The sequence below is a fragment of the Lolium perenne genome, chromosome 4 (genome assembly GCF_019359855.2).
Source record: "Lolium perenne isolate Kyuss_39 chromosome 4, Kyuss_2.0, whole genome shotgun sequence".
In the NCBI taxonomy this organism is placed as follows: domain Eukaryota; kingdom Viridiplantae; phylum Streptophyta; class Magnoliopsida; order Poales; family Poaceae; genus Lolium; species Lolium perenne.
Genome location: NC_067247.2, coordinates 214,537,907 through 214,543,906, shown reverse-complemented (window position 1 = coordinate 214,543,906; position 6,000 = coordinate 214,537,907).

The window sequence follows — 6,000 nt, the reverse complement described above, 5'->3', positions numbered from 1 at the left end:
AGGGAACTCGCTGAGCACGCCCTCAATGTTGACCCCAAAGCTAAACCCGTACAACAGACATTACGTCGTTTCTCAGAACCAAAAAGAAAATCTATTGGCGAAGAAGTTAATCGACTCCGCAAGGCTGGTTTTATTCGGGAGCTCAAAGAAGCCGAATGGGTAGCTAACCCAGTCATGGTGCCAAAGAAAGATACAACAGTTCTCCGTATGTGTATCGATTACACAAGCCTCAATAAGCATTGCCCAAAGGATCATTTTCCGCTGCCTCGCATCGATCAAATAGTCGACTCCACAGCAGGCTGCTATCGTCTCTCCTTCCTCGACTCTTACTCAGGGTATAATCAGATCAAGCTCAGAAAACAAGACCAAGAGTTAACTGCATTTATAACTCCGCATGGCGTTTACTGTTACAATGTCATGACTTTTGGACTGAAAAACGCTGGTGCAACCTATCATCGGTGCATGCAAGCTTGCCTTGGAGAGAAAATTGGCCGAAATATCGAGGTCTACATCGATGACATCTTCGTCAAAACCAGAAATGCAGCTACTCTCATTGATGATTTAAGAGAAACTTTCGACAACCTCGACATATACAAAATCAAGCTGAACCCGAAATGCTTCTTTGAGGTGCCAGGAGGCCAAGTACTCGGGTACTTTATTTCAGCTAGAGGGATAGAAGCTAACCCTTTGAAAATTAAAGCTGCTCTTGACATGGAACCGCCAAAGAGTTTGCAGCAGGTGCAACAATTGGCAGGACGGTTGGCGGCGCTTAGCAGATTTATCGCAAAATTGGGAGAAAAGGCCTTGCCATTTTACCAACTGATGAAGAAATCTGAAAAGTTCGAATGGACGGCCGAGGCACAGGAATCTTTCGACAACTTAAAGAAGGTCCTGTCGACCTCTCCAATCCTCGTGACTCCACAGGAAAAGGAACCAATGCTGCTCTACATAGTTGCGACTGTGCAAGTTTTTAGCACTGTACTCGTCGTCGAACGAACAGAGGCAGGGAAAGTCCATGGCGTACAATGTCCCGTTTACTATCTTAGCGAGGTGCTTACACCGGCAAAACAGCGATATCCTCATCACCAGAAGTTGGCATATGCCGTATGGAGGACAACACACAAACTACGGCATTACTTCGCAGATCACCCGATCATCATTGTAACCAAAGCACCGTTGAAGAACATACTTATCAACCCAGAGGCTACAGGCAGAGTATCACAATGGGCTATCGAGTTAGCACCGCATGATATTTCTTATGTTAACCGGACAACAATCAAATCTCAGGTCCTCCCCGATTTCTTGGTTGGTTGGATCCAGTCACAAATCCCGGTAGCACCCGACATGTCCGGATCTTGGACGACGTATTTCGATGGATCGAAGCGGAGCACAGGTGCAGGGCCGGAGTAGTGTTAATCTCGCCACAAGGAGACAAAATGAGATATATTTTAAGGATGAACTTTCCGCTACCAACAATAATGAAGCAGAATACGAAGCACTATTACATGGGATGCGTATGGCCAAAGCATGTGGAGCCACTCATTTGGATATCTATGGAGATTCAAATCTCGTAGTCCAGCAGTCGATGAATTTATGTGATGCTGTCAGTGACAACATGATTGCTTATCATCAGTTATATCAATTGATGGAAGCCAAGTTTGAAGGTTGCGAGCTGAAACACATCAGCAGAGCCATCAACGAGGAAGCCGACGCCTTGGCTAATATAGGATCCACATGTTCCTCTATTCCAGATGGAGTCTTCTATGAAGTAATTACTCAAAGGTCCATTAAAGAAAAAACTTCGGCACCCCCAGAAGTATCGGCTACTAACTCGGGGGCTGAGCTCCAGGAAGTTGTCGAAGATCTTACGGATAAATCTACAGGGCAAGTTCTTCTCCTCGAGCCCTTATGGACTGAACCTTTTTTTAGCATATTTGATGGAACAACGATTACCAGATGATCCGACGGAAGCTAAACGCATCGTGCGTCGATCTAAGGCTTTTGCCATAGTGGATGGTGAACTTTATAAGCGAAGCATCTCTGGCATCTTCCAACGGTGTATCGTCATTGATGATGGAAAAGCTCTGTTGCAAGAAATACACGAAGGAACTTGTGGTCATCACGCAAGTAGTAGGGCTCTTGTAGCCAAAGCTTTCAGAGCTGGGTTTTATTTGCCGACAGCATCAGCCGATGCAAGAGACTTAGTTCGGAAGTGCGACCCTTGTCAACGTTTCACACCAAAGCCACATGCACCTACGACGGATATAATGACAATACCTTTGGCCTGGCCCTTTGCACAATGGGGGCTCGATCAAGTTGGTCCACTGCCGAGATCATCGCCTGGTAGACATACTCATCTATTGGTAGCAGTTGATAAATTCACCAAATGGATCGAGGCCATACCAGTCACAAATCAAACAGCCAAAACTGATGTCAAATTCTTCAAAGGAATAACTTGCCGTTTTGGTGTGCCTCATAGCATCATTACAGAAAATGGAACTAATTTTGATTCTAAGGAATTCCATCAATTCTGCGATAGCAATGGTATCAAACTCAAATTCGCTTCGGTTGCACATCCTCAAACCAATGGGCAAGTAGAAAGGATCAACGGCCTAATATGCGATGGCATTAAAAAGCGCCTCACAGGTGCATCCGGAACTTGGGTCGAGGAATTACCGTCTGTACTTTGGAGTTTGCGGACTACACCAAATAGGTCAACACAGTATACTCCATTCTTCCTTTTTTACGGAGCAGAAGCAGTTTTTCCAGTCGATATTCGCTTTGAAGCACCTAGGGTGGCTGCATATACAGAGACAACCTCTACCCATGCACTACATGATGCTGCGGATCTTCTTGATGAGGCTCGAGATATCGCCTTAGCCAGAACATCAGTATATCAGCAGGCAATACGGAATTACCATAGTCGAAGAGTTCGCAACCAAAGCTTTAGCGTTGGCGATCTAGTACTACGGCTGAAGCTAGCAAGATCTTTGAAACTCGAATCTCCATGGGAAGGACCGTTCATTGTCTCCGACGTAATACCAGGAGGAGCTTATCGCCTCAAGAATCCTGTTTCAGGAAAAGATGTTGGGAACCCATGGAACGTTGCACACTTGCGACGATTTTACGCATAGAATTCGACCTATTTCTTCACTACATGGAGGCTTCTTAGCTTGTTACATATTATGAATAAAATTACTGGTTCGACTTACATTGTTATTTCTTCACTTGAACAAATGTTCAGGCTTTTTTATCGACTAATACTCCCATCGGGAGATCGGCTAAATTACGCGTCATAAGCTTACCCGAGAATACTCGGGGGCTGGAAGGAATTACTACAATATCGATAATTAATTAATACTCCCATCGGGAGCTATGGTTATCGATATACTAAAACCCATCCAAGCCTCAAATAAATTTACGAGTGCTGCAGTTGACGGAAGCAATACTACTTACAAAGGGCTCATACCGGTGCACCGTGTTACGAGGCCAAACATAAAGCGTCTAAATCCCTCGTTTACTCGAAGGGTATCATTCTTACAAAATTTACAAAAAGACTCTGCAAAAATTGCGATTACAACAGGGTCATCGTCTGAGCAAACTGACTTGATCACTCAGTTGCCTTCGACAAAATATTTCAGTTGGACTTACAAGTTCAGACAATTCGCAAATGATGTTTAAAAAAGAACATCAGATACATACGGGATTACATCAGCACACACAACATGTTACATCACCAAAACTGGCCGATTCAGCATGTAACTTATCCCTTCGCCCCACCCACTATAAATAGCCTTGTTGGCTCAGATCTGAGATTAGACTTGTTGTGAGAATAGACATGAGCTTTGCTCCTCCCTATGGGAAACCCTTCTAGATCCAAATCTATGAAGTTATCAAGACTCTTCTAAGGAATTGGTCTCTTCCATTCTAGAAATTCTAGTGTTTGTGGGTCTTTTGCTTCTTGCAATTCTATCTATTTGCACTATTTTCCTCTTTGGAACTCTACCAATTGCTTGCCAATCTTTTGTGAGGGATTCTACTCCTTGTGGGTATTTCCCTTGAAATTCTATTGGGTTGGTGTATCGGGCCAACGAAGAACAACCGGTTGTGTGTGTGTGTGTTTGTGCGTGTGTTTGTATCTTCGATCCCCCCTCCGCTTCCCACCCGTGTTCTTAGTTTTCCTCACCCCCGTCCCCAAATCCGTGAAGATCGGGCCTCCCCTAGGTTTCAACCCTTATCAAAGACATCCCATACACTATAAAGCACCATGTGATCCTAGGCAATGGGACAACATCGAAGACTAACGACTTAACAAACATTCTTTTGTCTTTGCTGTCTCTTTTGAAGCAGTCTCAAGACATCTTCCTCAACAAGCTTCCTCTAGGACTACCACCGCTTCAAGGCATAGAGCACCACATCGACCTCATGCTAGACGCCACACTACCATGAGATACCGCTTACCGCATCAAACACGACGACAAGGAGGAGACGCACCATCAAACCCACGATCTCCACGCACACAGGTATGCTCATGACAGCCTTAGCTCGCGTGTGGTTCCGACAATCCTTGTCTTACCTTCGGGATTTTCCAAGGTTTCGTCACCCTTTTTGCGTCTTATGCAAAATAGCTTGAAACATATTGTTGGCAAGAGTGTTACGGTAGGTCTTGATGATATCCTCGTATATTCCAAGAATCTCAAGGACCATGTTCTACATGTGAGAGAAGCTTTATGCATCTTGTGCCCCTTTGCACACAAAAAGTTGATTTCCTTGCGATTGGCCGTTTCACCCGTTGGCATTGAAGTGGATTCTTTCAACCTTGAGGATATTCATACTTGGCTAACGCCAACCACAATTGCCCAAGCTACAAGTCTCCATAGCCTTGCCATTTTACATACCAACCTTGAGGAAAATTTCACCACCATTATTTGCCTTTTGAATGTTCCATTTGTTTGGGACAACGCTACACAATATGTTTTTGACGATTTGCACAAGAACCTTGCCCATGCACTACCATTTGCTCTACCAAAGGTTGACTACACCAACACATGTTATGTCCCCATTTATGCCAAGTGTTCCTTTGCGAAAGGATTTGATGATTCGTATTTGCATGAGAGCTTCTTGTTCACCGATAACAAAATTTGCAAACCCAAGTTTTCTATTCGAGAGTTGCTTTTACCAAAATTCTTGTTCGGACGCGACATCCTCTATCCACCACTTCATGAGAGAACCATCATGGACTTCAACAAGAACGCCCTCACCACGAAGAAAATTCATAAGGATACAAGGGCAACCATACAAGAACATGTCCTTCGCCAAGCTACAAGAACTAACGCCAAGAAGAAAGAACGCTTTCAACAACAATGCAACTCCAAGGTCAAGCCAAGTGGAGATGGCCCCTTCAAGGTCAACAAGCGCATTAACAACAACGCCTTTGACATTGACATCTCGGACATATCACCCTATCACGAAGATGAGGAGGAACAAGAGTCGAGGACGACTCTTCTCCAAGGGGGGGAGATGATGTAGCCCCGCCCAAGGACGACACTACACCAAGGCCAACTAGTCCCCCAAGTGGACCAATGACTCGATCCCAAGTGAAAGATCTACATGTCAAGGTGAACTCAATCCTCTCTACACTCGACCTCAACACTACTTTGGATGGAATGCTACTTCATGCCAAAGTTCTATGTGTCATCAGATACGAGCCTCGAGAGGAGTACGCCAAGGGTGGCCCAACACCGGACAAGGAAGGAGAAGGAGAACCACTTCAGCTGGAGGCCACAGCCCAGGGCCGGCACTGCCGCCCCATACAGGCCGGCACTGCCGTTGGGCACACCCCGGCACTGCCGCCCGGAGCACCCCGGCACTGCCGGCCAGGGCACGCCGACACTGCCAGCTGGAGCACCCCGACACTGCCGGCCAGGACACCCCGGCACTACCGACCCCGCCAAAGTCAACTTCATCTGAACAATCCATTATCATCCTATGGCTATGTTT